General features: G+C 37.9%; 1 protein-coding gene across 1 annotated transcript in view; it reads left to right on the top strand.

Annotated features, from left to right (window-relative positions):
* The window catches only part of ROBO1 (roundabout guidance receptor 1), a 577320-nt gene that overhangs the window by 397454 nt on the left and 163761 nt on the right, over positions 1-16105 (top strand). The gene's annotated exons all lie outside the window — the stretch shown is intronic.

Genomic DNA, 16105 nt, shown 5'->3' with positions numbered 1-16105 from the left:
CAGTTAACCCTTTTTCATAAAAAAATATGGGTTTGCTGAATATCTGACTATTATTTTGATTGCCTAACACAAAAAATGCATGAGGAATATATGTTTCTGTGCTGACTATTACTGGTTATTTAGGCAAGAAATTACGATATGAAATACAATATAAATAGGGCTATTCAAAAAATATCATAGTGATACTCATTCTTGCTGTTCTGATTAATGGGAATTTTACTGGAGTCTATGTTTATGAACAATGTTCAGGACACTGTAACTGCTAAATAAGTATTTTGACCTAGCAGAAGGTAAATAAGAAAGATCTGTAAGATACAAAAGCTAACATTTGTTGTTTCATGATTTTGGGTTCCAGACACAATGGGTCAGTACATCCGGCTGTTAATTGGAAGGTTGATTATTTGTGCCAACCCAGGGATGGCTGTGGGCAGGATTCCTGCATTGCAGGGGTCTGGACTAGATGACCCTTGGGGTACCTTCCAACTCTGCAATTTTGTAATTCCATGGAAACATATTAGTCACATTCAAACAAAAAAAGATTCAAGGCATAATCTATCAAAAACTTCTGGAGGAGTCAAAATAATTAAAGAAATTTTAAAAAAAATTAAAAAATAGTCTAGTAGCACCTGGCACTGTGGTCTAAACCATTGAGCCTAGGGCTTGCTGATCAGAAGGTCTGCGGTTCGAATCCCCACAACGGGGTGAGCTTCCGTTGCTCGGTCCCAGCTCCTGCCAACCTAGCAGTTCAAAAGCACATCAAGTGCAAGTAGATAAATAGGTAGTGCTCCGGCAGGAAGGTAAACGGTGTTTTCGTGCGCTGCTCTGGTTTGCCAGAAGCGGCATAGTCATGCTGGCCACATGACCCGGAAGCTGTACGCTGGCTCCCTCGGCCAATAAAGCGAGATGAGCGCCACAACCCCAGACTCGTCCGCGACTGGACCTAATGGTCAGGGGTCCCTTTACCTTTACCTTTACCTTTAAGGTGCTACTAGACTATTTTAAAAAATCTTTTTAAATTTTATAATAATTTCGACTGCGTCAGACCAACCCTGAATCTAGAATTCTGGAGGAGTGGAAGGGTACTGAAACGGTTGTCACGGATCAAACATCTAGGCTCTATTCTGATTATGATTATACCTTCTCCTATGCAGCACCATGTTGGGGCAGCATCTTTGCAACTCCCACCCATGCATATCTTAGGTTCATCATCGTCCAGTATCACCATATACAATGGGTAGAGTAGAGTCACAGATAGTAATGCCACTGCTACATTCCTCCCACTGTCTCTCACTCGGAAAGAAATCAAACTCCCCTTTTCCAAGCTGTCACCCTGGTAAGGATCAAAAGCAGTTGCCCACATTTCCTTATCCTGACTGGTGTGAGCAGGATCACCCCTGCTCCTGAAGGGGTGACCCCACCATGATAGTTGAGGCCTGCTGCCCATGGCAGACTCTGTCCTATAGCGCTATAGGAAGGCAGACTCTGGAGCACACCCACATCCCATCTGTATCCACTCAGCTAGCAATCCAACAATACCATACACTGCAATCAGACAGAAATATCTCTTATCCAGGCAGACAGCAATCACACCAAGAGAGATAAACTCCAGACTGATGCAGGCGAAGCACATGCATTATTGTTGACTGGGAACACACACTATGCAGAGGCCGGGGTGGGGCCAACCAACTCTTCCCTGCTTCAGTATGCCTTGCACAAAGAAGCTGAGAGTAGCTTCTTGTTTTCTAGATTATCATAATCTTTTCTCAAGTGGTTGGAAGTGGTCAGAATGGATGGTGGTGACTAGCTGTAACCTCCGCCAACTAGGATTATTTAAACTATGGGGCTGGTTTTTTATCTACTTCAGTGTTGGATGAAGTTGCATGTGTTGTGGTAGACACTCTACTCTGTTAGTGCATCAATTATCAGAATTTACTCAGGTTAATAGTCTAGTGGTCTATCTAGATCAGGAGTGACCTCTGATGTTGAATTACAACTCTCTTTATCCTTTGACAATTGGCCAAGCTGGAGGAGGTGAGAGATGGACACTATCATCATCTGGAGGGCACAATGTTGGCTATATATAATCTAAAAATATATTTTTTAATGAAATGCCTAAACAAATAAGTGCTATGCATATCATAAATTCTCCAGTTGTCATTGCCAGTGTTCAGTATTTTAGAACGACAATATTCATAAATTCAAATGTGCATGTTTATTTATATATATATCACGTAAAAGGAGAAATACTCCCTTTTAAAGTTTGAGTAAATTCTCTCTCTTCCCAAATAGCATTTCATTGCTGACTTCTGGCTCCTATGCCTAAAATAGATAAGTTGTACCTGCATCCCATTTTAGGGAAATGGTAATATCTTTAGCTCTCTGTTTGACTGCCTTTTTAATGAAGTTTGCTGACATATTATATTATTTTTCCAGTTTGTAGTTCCTTGTTGAAAACAACATATTTGTGGGATCAGTAGAATTCTGTCATTTCTATTGATAAATAGTGAACTGGTTCACTTGCTGGTTATAGGAAGAGACTCTCTATAATCTATCTATCTATCATCTATCTATCTATCTATCTATCTATCTATCTATCTATCTATCTAAACCAGGCATCCCTAAACTGCGGCCCTCCAGATGTTTTGGCCTACAATTCCCATGATCCCTAGCTAACAGGACCAGTGGTCGGGGAAGATGGGAATTGTAGTCCAAAACATCTGGAGGGCTGAAGTTTGGGGATGCCTGATCTAAACCCTAATAATTAGATACCTAATATACAAGAGAAAATGCTTTAATTTCACATTGTGAGTGAACCTGGCTATGTTGGCAGTCTTAAATTTAAGGTCTATGTTTCAGTCTTTTCTAATCAGAAACACAAGCTATCTGTGTTCGGGTTTCAACAGGAAAAGAACAAATGGAAAGAGTCTCCTACTTCTAATGTAATTATTTAATGCTCAAAATAGTATTGAGAAATGCATACAGTACATATAGCTATTGGAAATTACTACCCTGGGAAAACAAGAAGAGTCTGTCTTGAATATCACCACAGACTGGGCTACAGTGGATGGACAAAAGAATGCGGACAGTGAGGAAACATGATCTTCCAACTTAGTCTGCCCTTCTATTCTCTTTATAGAGGAATAGAGACATGAAAACTTGATCTCTCCGGAGGGAAACTGTAGTACAAATGACACAATAAATCCTTCTGTACCTCAAACTACTAAAGTTCCCCTAAAGAGGTGAATAAAATAAATCAGACAGGCAAGCATAACACTCTTCTTTTTTTATCAACCAGGGCTTTCTTTAGAAAGAAAAGGCACTGAGATGCAGAATGGTGAAAACATACTTTTTCTGGAACTTAACTGGAGTTCATTTACAGCTTTACCTAGTCTCCTTCTTACAAGGAAGAGAAAGGACTTTTCCATGCTTTCCCCAACATTTAATAGGGCAGTAATGAATAGGTTTTCATAACATTGTTAACCTTAAACACATTTCAACCTCTCCCCTCTCCCCAAAATAACTTTGTTTAATTTCAGTGAAGGTTCAAATATACTACAAAATTATACTCATTTTAACTGTCATGGCTTCCTTCCAAGGAATCTTGGGAGCTGTAGGTTTGAGACTGCCAAGAATTTGCTGTTGTAGATTCTCGGCAGCCTTGCTACACCACCACTTTGTGTCTTTGGGTTTTTAAATAAAAGCCATGGCAGTAAACTAGTTGAAAACCTGGTGTAAAGGTTGCTGTACAAATGTAGTATTTGGGAGGAATTTAAAATACCATATTACCATAAGAATCACAAAAAAATGAACTGAAGTACATGATGAAACAAGCAAAACAGCATGACAAAATTAAAACAAATGCAATCTTAATCAGTAATAGTTGACAAGTGATGCAAATTTCAGATTGGTAAACATAACGTATTTCTTCCCTCGATGTAGTTTTATGTATGTTCTGGATTGCAGTCCAGATCAGCACTTAACTATTACAGATGGTCAATTAAAAATCAGTTAAATAAATAGAGCTATTCAAGTACTGTTTGGGGTGCAGGTTTATGACCTGAATCATCTTATAGAGCTCAGTCAGGCTACTTTCCAATACCATGTTGCAGTATTCTTTAAAAACTCTTGAGAAATAATTTTACTCCAAACATAAATTACCAAGAGAGCTGCAGTGCAGCGATAGTAGCAATGCAATGTATTCTGAACTTTGAGGGTAAATAGCAAGTATGTGTACAAACTCCTTTGGGAGAGTTAAAGTTTTATTTAAGTCATTGCAAATTCAGTGTCATATGCTTTTCTGCTTTTGGCTAATTTCTAAATGGTATTTAGATAGTATTTTCATATAGAAGCAAACTTGCTTAGTAAATAACATTCTATGGAAACATTGAATTTCTCAAGGTCACATTGCTGATACCATTAAGATTCTGTAGCCTTTTAATATATATGGATGTCTTATTCCTCACATCTGCTTCCTACCTTAGCTTAAAAATGGATAATTATGGGTAATGGTTGTGATGTACCACTCTTCTTTGAAACCGTAATTCACACTTTCTCCTCACTTTCTGAAAGGTATAGTTTAAGTTTTCAACTTAATCTCCGTTCATACTAAAAGCTTATTGAAAATTATCACATGGGAATTGAACTTGGAGCAAAATGGAAATACTTTAACTGCTGTTAGAAACCACTGCTGTGTCTTTCTTTATTCACTGTTCTTATGTCAAGCATGAAAGGAGGAAGGCCAGCTAAAATGGAGATGAGGGGTTGTATGATGGCACTTTGTTGAATATGATTCCTGACATAATTTGTGGAATGAATAAAATGGTATAACAGGTATAATATGTATTTCAAAACGTATCAGAATGCATACCATGCACTCATATGGGTGCTTAAGGTACAAAGCTGGTTAAATTATGAAAACCATAGATGATGGTGACTTGCAAAACAATTCCTTTCTAGATAATTGGTGATAAAAGTTTGTGAATACAAAACTATTCAGAATTTTATAGTTTTAACCTAACTTCATAGATTAAAGATAGCAAACCCTCCCTATTTTCCAGGGACAGCCCTGATTTAGAGAAGCCGTCCTGGTTTCTGATTTGATCCCGGCATGTCCTGCTTTTCCTTAGGAAGTCCCTATTTTCATTGGAGAAATGTTGGAGAGTATGGAGTTCTGAAGGCAATCTGAAGACTATCCTGTACATGGAAGTAGTTTTTTATGTTTAATGTTTTATTATGTTTTTATATATGCAGGAAGCTGCCCAGAGTGCTGGGGCAACCCAATAAGATGTGTGGGGTTTAAATAGCAAAATTATCATTATGGAATTGGACCTCCCTAATTTCATAAGAAAAATGTTAGAGTATGAGATAGCTGCAATACGGTAGGAAGCCATTTGGACCTCTGACATACTGTGTAATTATGTCCTTGGTACATTGATATCTGGACGCTTGGTGTACTATTCCTTTAACAAAGGGGCTGCTGTGGGTACAAGTAGCCTCCTTTGTGATTTATATGCCGGCAGTCCAAAATTAACTTTTTCACTTTTAAAAATCTCAAGTAACAGACCTCGGAAAGGCCTATCTGCCTGAGACTTGAATTGCTGCTGTTAGTCAGAAAAATCAGTGCTGGATTAGATGGACCATTGGTTTGACTCTATATATGCCTAATTAAGGACAAGCTGGACAACTATTAATTAGAAGTCATCACCATGGTGATAGACAGAAGGACAGAAACACAGGGCATGGCATTTCCAGCAGTGCATCAGATCTTTAGCTGCAACTGTCTAGGTTAGCCTTACATTGGAACTTTGAGCTCACAGTTATCAAAGTTTTAGTCAAACTGTATGCTAGTAATATGTAATCGGAAAATGTTTCTTTCTAACATCGGTTATTGATCTGAAAATTTAGTAGCCAATTTCCTATTTTTTGCACAGCATTTCCAAATGTTGGCTTGTGATCACTGTATAGTGTGACTGTATGGTGTCCACTTGTCTAAATTGTCTCTCTGACAGTAGGCAATGAGAGGAAGGCAGCAAAGCTTGTCAGTCAGGCTGGTTTTCTAAAATGGAAAGATAAATACAGCATATGCCAAATGATCAAAAGCCTTCTGTTTTTTGGTCATTGGTGGATATAAGCGGAGTCATCCAAGCTTCGAACATTATAGTAAAATAAATGATGTTGCATTATTACTGACATAAAAAGTGGACATTGTTAGAATGCTTAATAATAAGGGAAAAAAATTAGGGCCACATTTTAGAGAGGAAATGGTCCAGTCCTTAGGCCTCTTTTGTCTTCCTTTTCTTCTCCCTTTAATGGTCTTTCTATTTGGAAAGGCTATTGTGCTAAGAAAAAAAAACCTTCTGTCATAATATGAACGAGCAGAAGAGAAGTGGCAGGATGTGATAGCCACTACAGAGGTATAGAGGGAAGAAAAATGAAGCAGGGATAAAAGTTGATCAAATGGATATGATCTGAAGTGGCATGATATATTTTTGAATAGCAGCAATGAATAGTAGAAATTGAGAAGGGGTTTCAAGATGAAGAATAGGATAACTTTGATCATGTTAATATTGAGCTGTCAGCAAGCTGTCTAGAACTGCACATTGTAGGCTGAATCTGATATCAGGGAAAGTTTAATTTATTGTAGGTATGCACAGCTTTCCTAACTTTAAGCATAGGCAACCCCCTCCCTGCATAACAGTCTGATTGCAGAAACACTGGTTCATGTTTTGAAGATACACAGTAGGAAACCTTAAAAGGTGCTGGGGGCGGGTGAGAAGGATTGGATTATATGCAACGACATATGGATATGTCAGATGCTTTCATTCTTGTTTGATGGAACAAATTTTACCAGACTGGATTTGTAACATTCCAGTGGTAAATTTTAAAAGTATATAACGCAATGTGGTAGCTAGGAGGGTGGTCTGGATTAGCAGAAGCTGATGCAATATGTTAAGATTTCTGACCAAGTATTCCTTCAAGAGAGGAGTACTTATTTTGGTTTAAGATCCCATCATACTTTAAAGCAAGGCTTGTTTTTTGAGATCCAACAATGAATATAGGGCAAGGGAAAGTCAGTAAAATTATTTAACAAAAGTAAACTAGAGATGGTAATGAGATCTTTTGTAGCCAAAAGGTATTTTCTTTTTATCCTGTTATCCACAGAAATGGAAAATAGAAATGCATGTCTTTTGTGTTTAAATCACAATTTCCAAAAGCTTAACTGCTCTGCTTTTAATCGTTAAAAAAATGATGAAGGAAAATAAATAATGCTGTTACTTTAATAATGTCCAAGCATTATACATAGAACATTCCTCCAAGTTCATATAGGTTGTTCTGTTATCCTTTTCATTTTCAGGTACATTCTAAAGGGTTAAAGTTAACAAAACATATTTGCCGGTACTTTGCCAGAACCTTTGATTCATCCTCCTAATAAGTTGTTGTGCTTGAAGTTGATTGCAATGACACTTGACCACTGCCTTGTGATGGAAAGATAGTAATAGGTGCATTGGTTGCTACATGACAGGCTTGTTTTGTTAACATCTGCCCTTTTAGTTAGTGAGAAAATATTGCTGTCAAGAAAGAAAGAAATATTTTCTTGTCCCCCACCCCTTTTATATGACTGTTGAAACCTCACATTGTCCATCAAGTGGTTGATTCCTTAAGTGTATTTTGAATTCATTGGTCCTGCTGACTTTCATGTATAAACTGGATTCCCTGCTTTTCTGGGGAATCTATACCTACAGCACATTAAGATGGAAGAGATCTGATGGTGGAATATTGGTCTATGCAGTAGAGCAATCACATTTATTGCTTCCTTGGGTACAATTGCGATAAGACGAAAACTTCAGTGGGGAGTGTGAGCAGTTGCTTTTCCAGTTGCTAGTTTCTCACTAGTTTTCTGTTTCCCAAGATTTGGGCTTTTTAAAATGGAACTGTGTCTAACTCACTGAATAGGCTGAGAGGCTGGAAAATTCTGATTACCTGAAGGCTAGATAAGTAGCCCATTAAGGTGATGCAGTAGCACTTTTTAAAGACCTAGAACCCACACTCAGACTTGGATAAGTTGTTCATTGCATGTAGCTGAATTCTTAAAATTCTTTAAATAATAATAAAAAAGCACGATCTGGTTTTCGCTCCTGGGCAATTTGGCTCCATGGACAATGCATTCGCTCCATAAGACGCACTTTTTAGGAGGAAAAAAAGTGTGTCTTATGGAGTGAAAAATACGGTAATGGTGAACCTGTTCAGGTGACTGTGATCTGAAGTGATGCAGTCACAGTCCATGCTGGGTGCCCTTGACTTATGACTTGATAATGCTCTTTCACCACCCAGCCATCTGCCAACAGCTATACTAGGAAAGGGAAGCTGTGGCCCTCCCTTTGGAGGGCTACAACTTCCATATTCCCTCGCCGTTGACCATTTGACCATCTTACGAGGGGAGTTGTAAACAAAGCTTTTGAGGGCTTCAGGTTCCCTATCCCTGGGCTACAATGTCTGTCTGCATGGGGGAAAAACACACCACTTTGGGTTGGGGGGATGGCGTAGCAGGTGGTAAAGAGTCCCTTGAAGAAGTACTGGTGCTGCCAACCCAGTGATTCTGACTGCATTCTGATCTTATTGCTGTTTCCTTATTAATTCCTCCAGTCTGGGATAGAAAAGGTCTGGCGTGCTTCTTCTATTTTCTAAGGAGCCTTCTGGTACCAGCTGTGTTGACACTTGGTCTCTTTGCGATGAGTCAGGGTCACACTGATGAAGGGAACTGGACACTTTGTGCAGGCACTTCAGATGCTTTTAAAATGTGCTACCTTAGAGCATCTGACAATTTTTTTCACAGTACTCGCCCATCTCTCTCCCCCTCTCTATTTCCCTCTCTCTGTACTTGAATATAGCAAGCACTTTACACTTCTTTGTTAATCTAAGCTAGTTAATTGGTTCTATTAAGAGAATTTAAGATCAAAGTGGGGAAATATCTTATTGAGTAAACATGGAGTGGGGAACACTACACAAAGTATCTTAGTTGTGACTGAGGTCCTCTAGCTACTCACAATGGATAAAAATGACAGAATTTTCCCTATTATGCAGCTCAAGCAGGAAAGGAACATCAAAAGGATGATAGTATCTGATAGGTGTTAGAAGCTGGAATTTCCTTATGCCTTTGAAGTTTGATCTAGTATATAAAATGGAGATATGTTATATTTTCCTTCCAGCATAGCTTGCCTGAGACTCATAAGATGCAAAATTGTGATTTCATATTACACCATATTTCTATGTATCAGCTGAAGGACTGGAATAATTCACCCTTTATCCCTCTCTTATACCTGCCTTTCAGAAATCCAGCCCCCTTCCCCCACAAAAAGCTTTAAGAATTATATGGGGTACTGTTTCGAATAACTAATTTTGTCCATGCATCCTAGCCTCCTTGTTTAGGAGCTTTGTGGCTGAAGTTGAAGAGTATGAATACCTTCTCTCTTATGCCTTCCTGAGAGAATAGTTTGTTTTTGTTTCACTCAGTTGGAATCCATGTAACTGAACACTTGTCACTTTCATTTTGGAGAGTTTAGGTTTGTACAGCTGAGACGGAGAGCCTAATTTGGTTTGTAGAACTTTAAACTACTGGAGGTAAATGAAACGAATTTACCTATTAGATTATCAAGACTGATTTTACAAAATCAGTGTGACAGATAACATTTTGGGTTGTTACAATCACCAGAGAATGCCTGCATAGAGCAATGTTATCCATATACCTGTACACACTTGTGTATCATGTGACTGCTGATTCCATAACGTTCTAAGTTTACTCTTAAAGTCTGTATGCTCTTCCACAAGTAAATTGTTTAGTAACCCCCTCTCAATGATGGCATCCGGGGCAGGCCACACCCACCTTGCTCCGCCTCTGAGCAAATCAGGAAGTTTTCCATTAGCTATAGTTTTCTGTTTCATCTAACCAGGAACTATGGTTAATAGCTTCAGTATCTCAGTTTGTTCAGGAAACTATAACTCAGGGAGGACTTTGTTTCATTTTCTGGCTTGTATGGAGAGGCTCCATTTATGAGGGAAAGCTTGTTCATATCTTGTCTTATTCAGCCAAAATGTGGTTCTCCAAACTTTCCCACTATATTTGGAAGCAAAATAGCATGATAAAATAATTGAACCCTTAATTGACATTGATTTATTTTTTGTATATATATATATATATATATATATATATATATATATATATATATAATAAATATATTTGGAAGTTTGAAATCTATATTTTGTTATAGGCATTTTTCCTTAAACACTGACATTATAAGCTATTGTTTTCTGCAGAGCTTTATATTTTTGTCATTGTTGTTTTATTTATTAAATATAAAGCTCTAATCTTCTCAAAAATTACTTTGACTTTGAGATGAAATTATGATTACCAAGGACTTTTGTCTTGTAAGATTCTTTCCAACCTTTGTCTGTAAACAACAGACTGTTTCTCATAGTGCAATCTGTCTCTAGATTGGAGCATCATAACTCTTTAGGACTGTGCAAATTCCCAACAGCAAAATATATGAAAACCTGACTATCGAGGTATGTTCAGCTAAGCTCCACAGATTCCTCACTTCTGCAGCATGGCTGTGTTCAGATATCTGCTTTATACTTCCCTGTTTTGCTCTGCAAGCCCACCTGCATTAGGCACAAACTGCTCAGGTTAACCATTCAGATGATATGGCACTTGCATTATGGAGCAGGCACTGAAACATCTAGATATCGTTTGCATGGGATGTAAACTACAATTTTGCATTTTAAGGTAATCTCTACCTTGTTGCAGCTTTAGACTTGCTCAGGCTGCATGGTAACTGGCTATGAACAGAGCAAAGAAAGGTCGAAAGTGAGCACAAGTAGCCATGATAAGTTGATAAGTTGTGTGACAGTACATTGGTTGTCAATTTGTGGGATGTCAGTACAACCCTATGGTATGTTACTGAATTAGGAAAATGGAACATGACCTCTTTTTGAATGCCTGTCATGCTTCCTCCTTGATTGGCAGAATGCTGGAATGGCTCCCCTTCTCTTCTCCCTGTAACTTCCTAGCTAGATAGTAAATGAGGCTCAATGTGTTGTTTTGAGTTACAGTTATGTTGCAAGGAATGATACTTATATCTACCTTTCCTGTAGCGAAAGAGGTACCTTGCCTATGTACCCTGCAAGCATAGGAAGTTTTTTATCCAGGGCTTTGTCATAATCTCAGAGATCAGGCACACCCAGAACACTGGGTCAGAGGCTATAATGGCAGCAGATGATGAGCTGGACCAGGCTTCTGACTATTAGTGGGATGTTGCTGATCAGATATCCACTGAATGCAGCCATGAACCTGCTGAACCCTGACCCCCACCCCCCTGTGAAACCAGAGATGGGACCTTCATAGATGCCTTCACCTTGATCTGAGGAACCTAGCACTTCATACATGACCTGACCAATCCAAAGGTACAGAGAGCATACCTTGCTAGGTGTGACATGAAGAAGAAGCAGTTCTCTTTCCACCTTTTAAGAAATTGCAGTTCTACAAAAAAGGGGGCAAAGGAAGAATTCGGCATGAAGGCAGAGCCTCAAGGGGCCTCAGTTTGCCTCTTATTTGTGACAGAATAGCCAAATTGCTTTATTGCCTTGTCCCATGGCACCTTTTTGGGACCAGGGCAAGCTTATAGACAATTCAATAGGGAATGTGTTTACATTGCATTCGTCATAATTACAATTTCCAACTCTACACATTTTATTTCTAAGAAATTCTTCCTTCTAAATCCAGCTTTCTCTAATGAATAAAATGTTATCTGATAGTACATCTTAAACTTATTGGTTTGGCTAGAAAACACTTTCAAAAGATTAAAAGCAACAGATTTGACAAAGACTAAACTGACCTTTCATCATCCACCTTTTCAGAGAGCATTGAAAAATAAAATTAGCTGTCTCTTTTTAATTGTAGAGGCTCATCAATCTTTGCTACGTATGGTCAGCTTAGATATGGCTTGTGAATGGGGAACATTTCCAAGATGCAATCACTTTTTGATACTGTGCTGTGAAGCACAGAAACACATTTTAATCATTTAGATTTTAAATTTCATCACTCCTTATTCCTTTCCTTATTAATATAAGCTGTTCAGCTTTTTCACTTGTCATTTCTATATCTGTTCACTGTTCTATCCTTTGTACTATAGGTCAACATATCTGGCTTTATCTCTGTCTCAGAGAAAGTGTTTTCAAATACTATTAATAATCTAAGCAAAGCACTATTAGAGGAAGATTTATTTTCAGATTTATGTGTTGGTTAAAGCATGCAAGCATATAATAAAATTGTTGGATATTAAATTGTTCTGTATATTCTCTTTGTTCAAAAAAAGGTTTATCATTTCTTTCTCTCTTTTGCATAAATGTCAATAATACAGAGATAATAAAGATTTCAAGCACTTGAAGAAACAGAGTCTTTAATGACCCTCTAGAATAATGCTATCCCACCAATCAAGGAGTAAGCTTGACAGGCATTCAAAAAGAGGTCATGTTCCATTTCCCCAATTAAATAACATACTGTAGGGTTGTTCTGAGCCCACTAGGAACTATGTTAAACTATATATTGTACGGAAATTCACTATATTGAGCATTTAAAAATTGTGATTTATTGCTTGTAATTGGATTCATTTTATTTACAAAATATGGTAAGATGAAGATGAAATGAAATTGACATGACTCTCTTTATGAGGCAGGGGGAAGAAAGGTATAATATGTTTCAAAGCAAATATGTTTACTCCTTTGCACAATTTAAAACTAGACTTGCATTTGGAACGCAAATTTATTCATGATTAATATGATTAGTAAAGGCTTCTATACTGGGATAAAAGATTTTAATTTGAATATATTGGAATAAAGTGTTCAGAAACCAGAATCCTGTAACTGAAACTCAGAAGCAAAAGGGAATAACCCCACAGGCTTTTCTGGAACATTGTTCAATAATGACTTTAAGTTATAATCTGCTCCTATTTTCTACTTCTCAATACTTTTGCTAGATTTATAAACCAACATTTCTATGCTTCTCTAGTCTAAATCTATGTTGAAGAACAGTTGCATAGCTTATCTGAAACTTATATATTTGAAATAATCTAAGAAATGATAACCATTTTGGGATATTATGACCATAAAGCTGAGAGGAAAATAAGGACTCAACATTTTCAAACTACTTGGAAAACAGTCTAAATATCTGTCTGGAGATTATTTTTTTTTTAGGGAATTGGGTTTGGAATCTTGTACCTTCCCACCATATGGGAACTTTAAAAACATAGCAGATGTAATCCTTGGATAAATTATATTTTAGTGTTTCAAATAAAGATTATAGGACTATATTAATTTTGACAACATACTAAAGCTTGCACATGGAAGAAGAAGTATAACATAGATTGGTTTTCCCCAAGCTAGGAAGACATAAGGTAAGTAAGCAATTAATGCCTTCTAAACATAGTTTAGCAAAATCATGCATTCAAAATTGTGGATGGATTAAAGTTTCACATAAAATTGGAAGAAACATTTGGTTGCACATATTTTGTTTTAAGAGGTTTTGTGAAGACAGCTACAAAAGTAATATTTCCAATTAAGCATACTAACAGCTGATGTGCTGTTTACACTTTTACGGGTATGCAGATGAGAGAAACACACTGGCATTTGCATAACTAGACAAACTCATAACTTGCAGAGTGGTTAAATGCAGGTGCATAAATGCACACAAACTATAGATCTCACTATATTGTACTTAACAGTAGGTGTGTTCTTACTCCCTCACAGCTCCAGCCTACCTGAGTCTCCTCTCAGTACTCTAGGATCATATTTCATCCTGAATCAAAATCTATCACCTAGTTTCAAAACACTCCTCTCAATTTATTGCAATTGGTCATTTTTTCTATCTTACTGAAGCAGGTGTAGTCTGTGGATAGGTCCCAAGTGTATAGCATCCAAGGAGGCTAAGGTCTCAAGACTTACCAAACAATGGTAGGAGAAGTCAAGAATGCAGAGTCAAAGTCAAAGATAAACTGGAGACAGGCACAGGTAATCAGTATGGATCTCAAACACCAGGGACAGTGTCTTAGGGAAAAGTCCAGGGGTTAACAACACAGGAGAGCCAGTAAAATAAAAAAATTCCTTCAGTAGCACCTTAAAGACCAACTAAGTTTTTATTTTGGTATGAGCTTTCGTGTGCATGCACACTTCTTCAGAAGTGTGCATTCTTCTTTCGTGTGCATGCACACTTCTTCAGGAGAGCCACTCTAGGTAAGAGTAGGTCTGGTTTCAGGGTCAGAGAGCTGGGTATTGAACCTGTGATGTATTCAGGCAGCCCCATGGTTGCCATGGTGTCTGTGAAGTCTGATGTGGCCTTAGCATGCATGTCCAAATCCCTCAGCACAATCACCAGCTCTGCTCAGGAACAGAAGTTGTAAGCAGTGGGATGGATAGTACACCAATAGGACCAATGCTATGACCCAATGAAAGGAACAACTCCTGGATTTTTGTTCCCAGCTTCTTGATGAAAGAGATGACATTCTCAACGTGCTTTTAATAATTGAAATGCAAGTGCTTGTAAATATACCCTGGTGGGCAAAACTAACCACTGCCAACCCTCTGTTGGATCAGTTAATGAATCAATCAAAATCAATAAACACCCTCTCTACAAGGCACCAATTGATACCATTTGGGAATACTCTCCACCCTCTGTCTCTGCCTTTGTCTCTCATCATGTGTAGGTTTGATCCTATGAAGTGGCGTAATATACCTAGCTTCCTAGCTTGAAGGCGACATTAGAGGGGAACACCATTAGGAGAGAGACCTCTGCCCTGATTAACATGACAGTGTTTTAATCATAGTTTGTGTTCAAGACACGCTCTAGATATAAAATCAATTATTTTATGTAAAGTCTGAAGTTTGAAAATAAATTCTGGAAGTACAGCCCATTTTTAAACATTTCGTGTGTGTATGTGTGTGTGTGTGTGATGTTGCTTTCTTCTATAAAGAGTTAAATGTGTCAAGAGTGATGCTATAAAGAAAATAACAATGTTAAATAATACCGTCTCCAGGAATATATTTTTAAGAAGTGAATGATCTGTTTATACTGAACCCAATGCGTTCCCATTGTGTAATTGTGTAGTTCAACTATGTCCTTGCTTGTTCTTTGGTTGTTATGCCTCTTAATATGCAGTTAGCATCTCCTCTCTTTTTCTGGCAAACATTTAAAGTGCAAGTCATTTTTGGCTCCAGGAAGTAACAAAATTATCATCCAATGCAAACAGAGTTCATGAGAAGGTAAACTACTTACTGGCTTACACTGTGAGATGTGTTTGCCTATTCTGTCTTACTTTCAATGAAATGGATTTGTTAACGATGCCAGTTTGGAAAGAGTTCACTTAATGTATTGTTTCTCATTTCACTCAATTTTCCTTTGCACATTCATAATATTCATTCATGTAATTGATGACATGGGAAATCTCTTCACTGAACATTGCTAACTACTGTATGTGTTGATGCTGGTCTGCGACCGTATTAATAAATTCATTCATCCATTCAACATTGCTAACATTTCTTTTCTGTAAAAGAAGAATCAAGTGTGTGCTTTGCTTCTGTGACAGTAAACATGAGGCAAGTAACTGTTGTCTGGTTCATTTAGTTTTTATATTTCAGAAGACCTTGAGAGTGTCCCTGTTTCTGTTTGTAAATACATTGCTTGTAATATTCAGAGCATTGCTCCAGTCAGGGCTGGTCCTAGCATTAGGAAGAGTGAGGTCACTGTCCTAGGTGCCAGATCATTGAGGAACACTGATGTGTTGGAGGGAAGGGTTGTGTGCCCTCTAATTAGTCTATTGTGCTCCAGGTGTAATAGAGGATTATGTCCCATTACCAGTGTTGAAATAAGATTCAACTGCCAAAGTGGTTGGCTTTTGCTTGTGGAATGAGAGAGGCTGCCATCTTGTCCTTTGCCTCAGGCAGCAAAATGCCTTGGGCCAGCCCTGTTTCCAGTATTACTTTTGAGTAATGCTATGCTATATCCAATCATGTTATCAACAGTATTTGAAATATTTGTAGATGATCACATGTCAGACACATG

The sequence above is a fragment of the Zootoca vivipara genome, chromosome 4 (assembly GCF_963506605.1).
Source record: "Zootoca vivipara chromosome 4, rZooViv1.1, whole genome shotgun sequence".
Taxonomy (NCBI): Eukaryota; Metazoa; Chordata; class Lepidosauria; order Squamata; family Lacertidae; genus Zootoca; species Zootoca vivipara.
This window is presented reverse-complemented; position numbering and strand designations above follow the sequence as displayed.